At 38.7% G+C, this 14,165-nt stretch overlaps 1 protein-coding gene across 1 annotated transcript in view; it reads right to left on the bottom strand.

The window, feature by feature from the left end:
* The window catches only part of pknox2 (pbx/knotted 1 homeobox 2), an 84,557-nt gene that overhangs the window by 63,319 nt on the left and 7,073 nt on the right, over nt 1-14,165 (bottom strand). The window contains exon 2 of the mRNA XM_088321301.1: nt 5,644-5,735. The gene's annotated coding sequence lies outside the window, so the exon portion shown is untranslated. The remainder of the gene's footprint in view (nt 1-5,643; nt 5,736-14,165) is intronic.

Genomic DNA, 14,165 nt, shown 5'->3' with positions numbered 1-14,165 from the left:
GAGAGACCTTTTGGAAGGAAGCCGACTCCTCATTAATGCAAGAGCCGGCTCTCGTCGTTCACTTCGAATAACCGGCTCATCAAACCATTTCGTTCAGGAAAAAAACAAACACTAAACTGCTCACTGACCTCTGCAGCTGAATTCAAGATTATCTTCATTGTTATTAACACAAATGCCGATGAAATTTCCTTTGCAACATAATAATCTATGTAGGGGGGAGGGCAGTATCCGGGGGCGCAATACTACAAAGGATAAAGGGGGTTGAGAAGAAAAGGGCAAGAAAGGCTTTTTGGCTGAGGAATCAAGTGGCAAGGCAAGAAGTGAGTGGCTAAAGCTACAGGAAAAGGGAGAACGGCCCCCACAATAGTCCATGAGGAAGTCCTCAAGGGGATTTTGCACAATACAATATCAAGCAGCTGCTCTCAAACACATCCAAGGTCTCATTCTTAAAATAAGACTGTCTCACCTTTTATATTATAGAAGGGACGGTTTGTATTATTTGACTGCTAGATGTCGCTGTATGGTGTAGTTCAACAAAAAGTACAAGGAAGAATTCATTCTACAGAGACATAAAGTGACCGAACAGCTCCATTTTACAACTCGTTTTTATGTCCAGCATTTTTGAGGATTTTGGGTACCTGTAGCAGCAAGATGGCAGGCAAATATGTCAACTTTAGATGAGGCTCATGTTATGCAAAATAACTGCTAATTTCTAGACTACCTATTTTTTACAACGCATGTTTTTGCTTATCATTTAAATCAATGTTTTTTTTTTACCCCTGGTAGGCTCTAAATAACACACTCACACTGGCTCTTTAATATTTTTGAGGGTTATTTATCACGACTGTACAGATACTGCAGGGAGCATTCATAGATAACTTTAACGATATCGATGGGTTTTTAGTAGGGATAAGCAACTAATAATGCCAGGTATATAAATGCCTGGAGAGTGATTGGTGCCACCAGGCTGTACCCAAGACACACCACAGGAAACGGTGGCCCTATGACCCTAGTGGTTAAGGGATCCAACTAACCAGGAAACAAACCAACCAACAAACCAACCAACCATCTGGATCAGTGCACAAACCAGCCTTAGTTAAGTATCAGTACTTGCGATGGAAGCTTTTACCAGTATTAATCAAAAGACAATGTTCCATTTCTCAAGTAAAAGAAATAGGTGCAAGAGTTATGTGATATAATAGTTGTATGAATGTGAATTAATTTTGTACTTTGCTTCAGAATAACTCATCTCAAAAATGTGTGTTTTTCAGAAAGACAGAAAAACATTATTCACAAAATAACCAAGAAAATACCAACTAAGTTTTGATGAGTACATGCAAATTCCAAAAATAATCCTTGTGGTTAAAACTTTTTTGACTGATATTTTAAAAATATTTTAATGTTTTTTTTTTTTTTTTTTTCAGTTTAAGTCAAGTCATGTTTATTTGTGACACCCTTAATCACAAGGAGTCTCAAAGGGCTGCACAGACCACAGATTATTGCTAACCACAGACTATTTTTACACCATCCCCTGATCTAAAACCTACATGAGGGCAAGGAAAAACTTAAAAACCTCAAAATAAACATGACGTTTTTAGTTTGCAAAAACAAACAAACACATCGATGGTCAAGTGCATTTATTGATTTTTTTGTTTTAATAAATTCTTGCTACATTTTATTGCACATTCCATTTTGTTGTTTTCTTTCAACTCCTCAAAATTTAAACAACATAAAAAATCTATCTATATACAAAAGCCAAATCCCCTAATTGGACATGGCTAGAGTCGAGAACACACTCACATTCACCAAACATTTATTCCACTTTGCTCCTCCCGACCTTACATTGAACATTAAGCCCATAGCACAACAAGGGGTGTGTTACTGTGCCATTAAACCTTTAATCATCAGAGAGGCCCTGACAAAAATTGGATTTCTTTGTTTAATTTATTTAATTTTATCAAATAAATGAAACATACTGTAAATTATTAATATTGTAATGACGTCAAACATGAGGACGTATACTACAATAAAGCAGTCATGTGGTGCATCATTCTCCACAGAAACTTAATTATTTTGATAATAGGCTAATATAGCTCACAGAGACTTAAAGGACGTGTTGCATTCATTATGGAGCCTATATAAATCTTTTATTTTTTTGCGGTTCCAGACAAATACGTTTTTTGGTCCATTATGGCTCTTCCAACATTTTGGGTTGCCGAGCCATGCTACACAGAAAAGGCGCAAGGTAACCAGACCTCCTCTAGCCTTTAGCTAAACATGGCCATGTGTGCAGCTGCTCATAATGTATTTTTATTGGGTCTACAGTTTCCTTTTATATTGTAAAGGCATGTTACAGTGTTCACTCACATATTACGATAATGTGCAGTAGATGTACTCGAGAGCCCCTAAAGACACTCAGCTAGATATACAATTCTGCAAAACCAACCGCTCGGATCCATAGCTGCAGTAAGAATGAAGGGGTGGAATTCTCAATAGCCGGCAAAGACAGAGAGGGATTCCTCTTTGGTGTGGGAACAGACAACGGTGTGCTACAAATTGTTTCACCATTACTAGCATTGAGTGAATGTTGGAAAAAGTACAGACGCTGCCTTACTTACAAACGAAATATGGATTTGAATTTAAATTTGTTCGTAAGTTGCTTCAGTGCTATATTTTGTATGTTTATGGTTTATATAAGTATGTTTCAGGCTTGAATAAGTAACCTGTATTGTTGTGTACTAAAAATCAACATTTCAGAAAACAATATGCTCTATAAAGATAAATAAAGTTAAGTGAAACTTACTTTTGGAAGATGAGCTTCAAGAGGTGCTCCACCAAGTTAGAGAGAAGCCGAAAAAAAGCGATCTAACCATTTTCTCAACCGCATCAAGCTCTCTTATTCCACTTTCATTTCAAAAGAAACGGCTCGCCTCTTGTTTATACTTGACACCAACCATATTGAATTGATGCAGGAGATATTAAACAATAAAAATGTCAAAACTCTTAGCGCGCTGGAGATAGTATAGACATGTTATAAACAGTATAGAATGTTTACACACGAACTAGGAAGAGGAAGCCGGATTTCTTTTTAGGGGTGGAGGCTGGGTGAACTCTCACAGCGTCACACGCTGATAGCGGCGGAAAGAAGCACTACAGTAAGGTCTTGTACTCGGAAAAAGGTGCACACAATACAAAATCGTCCGGATATTTTTCGACATCCCCATAAAAATTTATATCTACCGTTTTCCGTAAGTTGAATGGTCGTAAGTAGGGGAGCGTCTGTAAATGTAGTAAATATATATTTTTTTAGAACTACTAAAAATTGTCGGTGTTTTACTGTTTGTTCTTGATGTAGGTATCTGTTGGTGTTCATATTTAAAATACCTACACTGCAAGCTGACCTTTGAAAACAAGTGAACTGTTATGTCTCATTCATCTCTGTAAGCTATAAAAGTACTTGGACCACTTTTAACGGGTGTCTAATGTGTTTGACCCAAGGGATGTAATGATATCCATGACATCACAATGAGGTAAAAATGAATACATGGTAGATGGGTGGTGTATTTTAAAACAAAGCTCAGGATGAAAATGTCATGATTACCGATGTGAATCACCTGTGCTCGCTCATTTGGCGCCAACCGCTGCGGGCTCTGATTGGCTCCCTGTCCCTATTTAAACCCAGTTCTTTCAATCTCCTGTTGTCAGTCCGTCTGCGATCCTCTGTTTATACAAGGCAAGCCTTTTTCGGCCCTGTACCCCGCCTGTCCTGTTTTTGCTCCCGTTTGTCTCTGGCTACGACCTGTTTTGATCCCGACTACGTCTACTCTCCCGTCCTGGCTTAGGACTCGTTTCTGAAACCGACCACGTTTTTCTGTCACAGAAAAGTCTTAGATTGTATTCAAAATGTGAGCCGCGCCCTATCACACGACGCGCCTTTTTTGGCGGATGTGACAGAGGACAGCAGTGTGTGACTTTATGCGAAAATCCGCTAAACGTTTGAATCGTGGGCATCGCCGCTAGCAATCATCTTCAAGGCAAATGGAAAGGGCTAGATGGACGGAGGCATGATGAAAGAATGGCTGAGGGATGTTTATGTCAGAAGACTAGGGTTTTTTTTAAATGCCGCCCTGTCGCTCTGGATTTGTGACTATGCGTGCCCATCTGACAGCCATTGAGAAATAAATAGTGAAGCAAATGAACCCCGTTCTTGCCATCATCCCAAGGGGGCTGATGAAGGACCTTCAACCACGAGACATCGGTGTCAACCGGCCTTTTAAGGTGTAGCGTGGGAGCAATGGATGACTGGAGGGGTACACGGTTTCAAAGAGTGGGAGGCAGCGCCGGGCGGGTTACGCCACAATTTGTGAATGGATTGCGGACGCGTGGGCTGGCGTTTATGCTCGGACTGTCGTTCGATTGTTTTCAAAAGCTGGCATGATCCCCGAAGGGCCACACGGCACGTAGAGTGACCCGGAAAATGAATCTTTGGCGCAGCTTTTCATGTCCGAGACAGAGGATGAAGTTAGAGGGCTTTGTGTAAAAATATGACCACCAAACTGTTTTTTTTTGTATTCTGGTGTTTTACTTTGTGATAAATACTTAATAAACCGCAATCAATGCTTTTTTTTTTTGAGACGCACACTTCTTGTAGTATTAAAGGCGGTCGTGGGTCGTGAGAGATTCGCGTCTATTAGGCCAGTGCGCCATATGAGCAGACAAAAAAATAATTTGAACCAAGGAGAGTGCGCCCTTTAAAACAGTGCGCCTAATGGGTGTAAAAATACAGTACACTAAAAATAGCTCCTGTATAATGTTAGAGCACAAGCAAAAACAGGGTGGTAGATTAACCAAAACTAAAACCAAATTCAACTTTTTAAGTAATGTGATATAGTAATTGGGTCAACTATATTTCATGACAAACGGGCAATTTTGTTGTGGCATTATCATGATACTTCCATTACTTGATTACAAAAGTTGGCTGGACTGATATGATAATTGAATTTGCTTGAACTTTCCTGTATGATTGAAATGTGTTGTACTCCTTTGTGATTTTGTGTAAGTCAGTAGTTGAGGCTGGTATGCCAATGAGGCTAACGATGTGGTTCATGCAATTGTGTTTTCTTTTCTTGTTGTTGTGTTTTGTATATTGGGTTTTGTAACTATTAAATGGAGTGACAATACATGTTTGTACTTTAAGACTGCAGAAAAGTGCAGCCTTGGAGGGACACGAGCAAAAACCAGTGTGCTTGATATGTTAAAAATGTTGGTAGTGGACAACACAGAACCAAATAAATTAAGCTGTCACTTAAATACATAACAACCAAATCACACTGAGAGGACCCTTGAGTTTTTAAGCAGCGAAAATGCGTTTGACTTTGCGTATATTTGGCATGTACAGAGGTAGACGTTATACCATCAATATGAAGCAATCTTTGTTCCGTCCCTACTAATACAATATGATCACTTTAAAAAAAACAGATCTTGGAGGGTGTGAGAGGATTTCTTTTTCAGAGGTGGGGTGTGACCCAAAAAAATTGAAAAGCAATGCCTTAGTCTCACAGGTGAAATGCTGACTATCATTACTTTCATAAATATTTTAAAAAACATTTTGGAGGTGTTGTGTAATAAAAGATGTTTACTTACAGTTAGCTGTCCAACAGCAGCTGAGCAGTTTTCAAGTGAATTTGCACTGAGGGCCACATAGGATTGCTTGGTTCCAATTCTTCACAAAAAGCCTGTGGATCGATTAAAAAATGCAAAAGGTTAATGGTAAAATAAGGATGGTCAACAATCATTCTGTAATATACGTAACTTATTTTGTATTTGTGTATCCAATACTACTACTTTTAATGTAAACTAAGCATCTGTCAAGTTCATGGCCGGTGGGCCGAATGTGGCAACATTTAATGTGGACAGCAAGACAATCCTGAGCAAAAGGCCAAAATGAACCACAATGACACGCAGTATTAAATATTTCCACTGGATGTCGCAAACGCCAGGATCCACTTGCAAAGCACCCACCGTCGCTGTTTTTACTGACTACCATTAATCAACCAGATAAACCCATGTCAATGGTATTTGACCAAAAATGACTCACGTACGCTCTGTTTAAGGCAAAACCTGCATGTATTTGCAGATGTTTAAAGAAGCTTTAGCTCCTTTCTATAATAGATATGAAATTTAACAGCGAAGTTCCCATATTTAGTTAAACATTCTAATAAATATAAAAACCCAAACTTTTAAATCATTCAAGTAATCATTTAAATTAGTGTTTGTATGCTATTATTGTCATTTTACAGTCACATGCCATTCCCAGATTTTAATAACATTGGTTGGGCACCATTTCCTGTGGTGTGTCTTGGGCAAGTAGCACCCATCCTTCTACAATATATGTTTTCACACTGTTTTTATAAATAATTTGTTGTTTTGCTTTGAAAACACACACACACACACACACACACACACACACACACACACACATTTGATAACCACTACAAAATATTAGTGAATGGAAAAAAAAATCCATCCATCCATTATCTGCACCGCTTATCCTCAGTAGGGTCGCGGGGGTGCTGGAGCCCATCCCAGCTATCTTCAGGCAGTGGACAGGGGACACCCACATCCCTGAATCATAATTTAATTGTGATCCCCAGAAAAGATCGCCAGCCCTTCAGCCAAGGCTTTTATGTCATCTATTTACTAGTCTAACCCTTGTGGCTCCCGAGCTAATATAAGTTTGACTAAATGATCAGATTGGTCAAGTGTAGGTTCTAAAAGAAGAGTGGATAATTGTCAATTTTATTATAAAATGCCACTTTGTAATCACAACATTAGATACAAAAGCTGATAAAGAGCATCCAGTAAAGATTTGTAACCACAACTAAGAATGTGTACTATGTTAATGCAACAGTTGCCATGGTGATCTTATAACAGGTACTGATCTTAACAGGTAATAGGTTGCTTTGATCCAATACGCATAAGAATCGTCTTTAATGTCATTGATTGCAATGTGGTGTACATTTTTCACAACAAGATTAGACATAGCATTAAATAATAAACATATAACAAAATATTAAAAAATTAAAAATAAGATCACAATTTATACTAGGATAGATTGGCAATGTTTACAGGGTAGTTCTTGTAGACTGGCCTTGGTTGTAGTTTTTTTTATAAAACGGTGCAATGAAATAAGATAAGAATACCATTTTTTCTATACACGGGCAAAACATTTTTTATTTTTTTTGTACAGTTTTGTGTGCATGTTTAAGGCAATGATGGCTATGAGGGGAAAAGAAACTGTCTCTGAGGCTGCTAGTCTTTTTTAAGGGACATGTGCATCTGTCAGAGGGAAGATTGCCAAATAGTGTTGGCCAGGATGATAGCAGTCCTTAATAATATTAAATTCCCTCCGAACTGTGCAGACAGCAGCGTATGAATTTCTGGGATGAGTTTGTGGCCCTCTGTAAATAACATTTTCAACTGACGAACTTTAAATCTGCACGTACTTTCATCCGCAAGTAAAATAATCCAAATTTCATAGAGCTCCTAAATACATAGATTCAACTCAAAATAGAAATAGGGCTGGTTAGGAAAAAGGAATATAATGATTAAACCCTATGGAAACAACAAGAACTATATTATGTGTGTAACATGTAGCATGGATTGCATATCCTTGCAGCCCTCTCGGGGCTTGAGGAGCTTTAGACAAGAATGTTGCTGAGGTTTTTAGTGGCAACAAAGAAAACATTTTTGTCTCCTTCTAATTCCTCCACGAGCCTCTCTTCGCTCAAAGGGGCTTTTCCTCTAGAACGCTCTGTCTGGATCCCACAAGACCGTCTCCATACCGATGCAAACCATTCAAATGATCTATGCCTTACGACACCTTTGGGAGACAGCTCACTTTTCCGTTTACGTCAAAGTAAATCCGAGCAAATCGAATAACAAAGCAAATCAGGTAAAGAATTGCTGAATCTCGGAGCTCCACCCAGCGGGCTGGAGGTCTAACCACCATGTTTACTACAGTAGACAGAAAGTAAAGTTTTGAGGCTAACCACACTTATGTGCAGGAATACAATCCATCGCACTTAATAGAAAACAATTTAAAAGTGTACAGAAAGATTTACAACAGTTACATGGAGACACAATCAGATATCTATTGCAATATTACTTAGAGATGCTGGGTAAGTTCATGCACTGCGCTTTACACGAAAACCGTTTTAATCTAAATGCTCTAATCTAATCTAAATCTAGGCTCCGCAATAGTCTAGTCCCCCTGGCCATTAGACTGTTAAATGGTCAATCTAACATATAGTTAACTTAAATCTAAGCGGCTGCTAATCTGACTTTTTGCACTACTGGCAGTTTTTTATAGCTTGCCACTCATTGCACATTGCTCTCTGCACTACGGTAATTACAGCGTTATTGTTACAGTGTTAATGTTACTGTGTACCTGACTTGTTAACCTGACTGCCCATTTTGCACATCTGGTTAGCTACTCTTCTTGCACTATCGGCACTATGGTAAAATACTATACGTAGCCAATTACAATACAACTTTATTTATATCTGTACATTCAAGGAAACTGTGGGGGTCAGATGCATCGACATTTCGTTCTGTATACACGTGTACTAGAATGACAATAAAGTAGATCTGAATCTGAATCTGAATCTGAATCTAAACCTGAGCTCTCTAACCAGGGTTCCCTCTAAGAACAGTTGTTTTGAAAACAGGTCACCGGTGCAGAGATATTGGGATTTTCTAGTAAAAAATTTTTTTTAGTGTTTGACTGTTTATATCTACCTTACCTCCAAAAATTGGTAATAACATAGATAGAACATAGTAATAACATGATAAGTTGTTACTTTAAAAATGCATAGCAAACTGTGTGCCTGTTGGGCTAATTGGTAACAAAACGTAGTTCTTAGCTTGAAAAAGGTTGGAGACCCCTGCTTTAAATCAAATGGGCCCTTTCTATATGGTGACAGGTGCCTATCGGTTACAAAACAAGACTTCCTTGTAATCATTTATTTATTTTTTCAAAGACGATTTAGAAATGGATATACTCAATAAATCCCCTACCCATCCTTCAGCTGTAGCGTCTGTTTTGCCCTTATGCGCTTCTCCTTTTTCTTCAGGAGTTTCTTAAGCTTTTGCCCACCCTCTTGTTTACAAACATAAGCACAGCATGGTTATTGCAAGGTGTGGCCAATATGTTTAGTCAACTACACATTTGTGCAGATGTAGCAGCTAGCCCCATTACCCACTGGTGTTTTAAGGCATACCGTTGGTGGCACAGACGCTATTATTAGTGGCGAGCATCGCTCAGTAGGTGTGTAGGGCGCTAACAAGTCTAATGAATACCACTTGTTTTCTTTAATTATCAAGTCTGAACTGTGTTTGTTGTATGTATTTTAACATATCATAATGTAAATAAATATGTAAACAGCAAAACATTGAATGGGTGCAGCCCTATCATTAAAATAAAATATCTCATCCAATGTTATGCAGAAAATACGAGTCTGTCCTGTTCCGTTGCTGCTGTTCTTCATTCTTTATCAACAAAAATGAATAGAATGAAAATGTTGGTTGATCTTCAATATCAGAATGCAAATGAACTAACAAAAGTATATGTATCTTTGTTTATTTTGTTCCCTATGCATCCTGAATTGAGCAGCAACCAAGGTGAGCCGTTTAAATTATTTTCTGCCAGGGTAAATTTGTTTATTTGTTCATTAATATATCTACTTAATGAAAAAGGAGTATATGAATGTTGTTAATGAAGTGAGCACATTATTCACAACATCAATATATGGAATCTAATCTGTGTAAGTAATTTTATTACATTTCTTGTCCTCATATTACGAGTTCAATCGGCAAGTTAATTGTGTGGCACAAGAGACATTGAACTTTTTTTCCCTTTAACTTTGTGTGTTCATGTTGGAGGGCTCTCTCAAATAAACGTACGAACCAGATGGATGTATTTAAGATTCCACCATCTTCCCCAGTTGAATTTTTGGTGTCAAGGTGGAAAACTTGGGGTAAAAGAACGTTTTCCCACAATGTCTAAGACCCCAGCTGTTCAAGGACTACCATAACAACAGCTGCACAGAGGTTTAGTGCTTCATGTTGCTATGACAACAGGAGGATCAATTGGCATGCAAAGACCCTGTGATAGTAGTGAAAGTGGCATTATACCAAAATTCCATCTCAATAAAACAGGCAGGTTTTCCAGTGCTTTGAAATTCAGGAGAAGGCAAAATCGTTAATGATTCATCATAAAGCACATTATTCACTAACAAAAAAAATCAAATAAAAGACTCACACGTGTAAAGAGCTGACTCAAATGCATTTAACTCCATGTAGGAATTCAAGATTTGCTAATGCATCTGTTGTGTCCAGCCTCGTGTGCCACAAAACTCTCAAACAGGAAGTGTAAAAATATTTTTTCCTTGTAACCAAAGGAACATTAGACCTAGAGAACATTAGAAAATTAGAGATTTTTTACACATAGACATTTTTGTTGAAAATTGATTGTAGGATAGACCATACTACTGTGGCTTGAACATATTCAACATGCATTCATTAAAGCACAGTTCGTGTATCTTTCGTAGTGTCTCCCATGCATAATCCAGCCTAGACAAAACCCACAGCATTATAGGGACTCCAAACAATAGCTTTGGCTGGTAGTCCCACAGGGGTAACAAGATCCTGTGCAGCATTGCCATGGGGATAAAGCTAACATTTAACGAGACTGCCAATGATAAGGACAGCTGGGCCAGACATAAGTTGCACAGTCTCTTGTAAATTTACAGTTTTGCTTTGAGGTACACTTTTTGAGGATTTTGCCTGAAATTTATCAAAATTAATGCTCTATTGACAGTTCCTATTACGTAATCTACATCCTGGCAAGCTAAGTAATTGCGGCCGCATTGTATGGATGTAAATTTATCTTATTAGTGTGACTGAACTTAGAAATATGGCCATCGAAGCTCTAGTTTGGCTGTCGTTAAACTTTCCGGGCACAACACCAATACGCACCAGAGAAAAGCTTGAGGTATGGGAGTTAGGGTTCAAGTACGGTAATTTCTGGGACTCATTTCACCCAGCGATCGACACACAATCATTGGCAAAGCATTTTAGCGTACCCAGGCCATACCCCAAGGTTGCATGTTAGGGCTTTGCTTTGCCCTCCACTCAACGGATAAAGGTACACTATTTTCGAACAGGCTTTCAGGGAGACTCAGGCTTTCTTTGGAGCTCATTTCGACTGGGAAACGGCGTACTATTTTTGACGAGGCCTTATGGCGCGCGCCAGAGATCGCATTGCACTAAGTGAGGTTCTCCCTCAGTTACATCACAAAAACGACAAATTACACTTTCATTTGAACATACTGTATAACAAAATAGTGTAGACTTGTGAAAATGGACCTATCCAATGTGGCCGATTGTTTACATTAGGGGATGTGCGTGACATCAAATGAAAACTATCAATTGCCTGATATTAGGCAATGACGCAAGTGTATACAAATATCAGGGTGTACAGTTAATGATGTAGGTGGGAGGGACAGTTTTTCAATTATTCAGTCATTGATTTTCTAAACCGCTTATCCTCACTAGGGTTGTTGGGGCGCTGAAGCCCCTCCAAGTGGGTACATTACACCCAGGACTGAATGCCAGCAAATCACAGGGCATACATAGACATCCATATGTAGGGCCAATTTAGAGTCACCAACCAGGCTGCCATGCATGTTCTGGTATGTGGGAAGAAACCGGAAAAAAAAACACCCTGGAGATCATGCAAACTACACAGAGAGGCCGGCAGCTGGAATTGAACCCGGGATCTCTGAACTGTGAGGGGGACGTGCACGGAAAGGTACAGCTGCATGCCTTTAGCATGAACTATGGGTACTGACGCCGTCCCCTGATGACATCCCCAAGGGGAAGCACATAATGATTAAAAACAACAAGGCCCAAGATTGAAGGTTGGGGAACTCACACATTTAATGTCATGGGTTTTAGAGAAACACATGTCCATACAAAAAAATGTTGGTTGACAAGGTAAGAATAAAACCAGTTCAAAACAGTTTAAGAGATGCTCTACACGTTTCTGAGTGAATAAAATGTGGTGATGTACTGCAAGAATGTCCTAACTTTTTCAGAAAGCAGGCCAGATTTGGTAAGCTGAAAATGTGTGAGGGCAAACTATTAGCATTCTTGAACCATCTTTAGTAAATTCACCCGCAGTGAAAGGTTTGCAGTACTGTACTTTGCAATCAGCGTCGCAACCTCGTAGCTCGCCTTTGTGGCATTTTCATTTGACTCGCGGGGTCTCGTGAAAAACCCCTGCTGTGTGGTTAAAACAGCTTCCAGTTGCTTCACCATTTCACAGCGTTCGATTCCAGTTAGCTTTTTGTAGTTAGCATGTTTCGTCTGGCATTGCCTTTTGATATTATATTCTTCTTTTGGCAAATTAGGCAGACGCAGTTGTTTCGAATTTTGGTGAAAAAATACTCGCAACTTCCATTTGTTCTGGAATTGGCAGCCTGCACAGTCAACTTTCCTTTTTTTATTTACAGTCGCCATGTCGGGAATGGGCTGGGCTAAAATTCTCCCAGAAATCCGAAGGCAAGGTGACCAAAAGGCTACTGCCATTCATCTGGTGAAATTGTGATGTTTTTTTTAAACATTTCGGCATTAGCTCAGGAGGTAGAGCGCTCATCTTGGGATCAAGAGTTCGCAGGTTCGAATCCCGGCTCCTCCGTGTTACATGTCGAAGTGTCCTTGGGTAAGACACTGAACCCCTAATGCCCCCAATAAGCAGGTTGGCGCCTTGCATGGCTGCACGGCCGTTATTGGTGTGTGAGTGTGTGTGAATGGGTAAACGTGAAGCACATTGTAAAGCGCTTTGAAGTCTTCATTGACTTGAAAAGCGCTATATAAATGCAGATCATTTCATTTCATTTTACATTTTTTAATACTGGGATCAACAACATTACTCCAAGAAAGAGGCCGTGGGCCAGTGAAACTTTGATAACAGGCCGTAACGGGCCCCTGGGCCAAACCTTGGACATGCTTGATGTACTTCATCAGAAGCAGCACTGAGATCCATAAAGTGCCTGTCCATCAGTTCATGATCACTATTCCTTATCATAACAGCATGTGTTCTTCTATCCAATAACTATAACTTAAATGTTGATAACTCCAGGAGACAAGAAATAATGTAACAAACTCATTATAAAAACACATTAATTTAATGACTTTGGAACTTCTGTAGACTTTATTAACTTGACAATAAAAGTATCAGCGGAGGATCACGAGACCCTGCTGGAAACAATGTCACAGTGGTGAGTGATGTTTTGAATACATAAACAAACAAAACAAAGCACTAAGGTTTCAATTTTCTTTGCTAAATGATTACCCATTGGATACATTTAATAGCTGCTGTAGGATATTTTTTTAAGAATGTCAAAACCTCAAAAGACAATATAAAAATGATTAAGACTTAGCTAGTTCATCTGAAACGTGCAAAAGCCAAGCACTGGAAAACAATAAAATGGTTTCATTTCTGCAGTTATGAAATTGGCTGAAAATTATTAAAAGAAAAGAAACTTTGTTATGGTCGTTGCAGGTCGTTGCAAGTCGTTATACGAATAACACAATGGCACAACGTGAAAGCTTTCTTAGGCCGCACAATGGGCTCACCACTTGAGGTCAGCCGACTTTCCTTCATAAATTAATGTTTTTGTTGGTTGTGTTATCAATTGTTATTCCTAATATTGCTACAATTATTGCTTCTCATACTCCTTGTAGTATTAATATTTTTGTTATTGTTGTAATTATGATTGTCGTAATTTTTCTTTACTGTTTTTTTTTTGTATACCGTACAAAAACAACACACGAGCAGAAATTTTACAGATGCTTTTATAATATAAACCTATATTCTTCTTATGGCAAATTAGGCAGACACAGTTGTTTCGAATTTTGGTGAAAAAATACTCGCAACTTCCATTTGTTCTGGAAGTGGCAGCCTGCACAGTCAACTTTCCTTTTTTTATTTACATAAACCTATAAGCTGCTTCAAAGATAAATGAGAGAAACTGAGACATGTACATTATTGATGAAAATTAAAGTAAAGAAAATTGTTAAATGTTTTCCTTTTACTGTAT

The sequence above is a fragment of the Urocampus carinirostris genome, chromosome 17 (genome assembly GCF_059441175.1).
Source record: "Urocampus carinirostris isolate Australia breed hairy pipefish chromosome 17, RoL_Ucar_1.0, whole genome shotgun sequence".
NCBI lineage: Eukaryota > Metazoa > Chordata > Actinopteri > Syngnathiformes > Syngnathidae > Urocampus > Urocampus carinirostris.
Note: the sequence above shows the minus strand (reverse complement) of the source record. Positions and strands in the feature narration are given on the sequence as shown.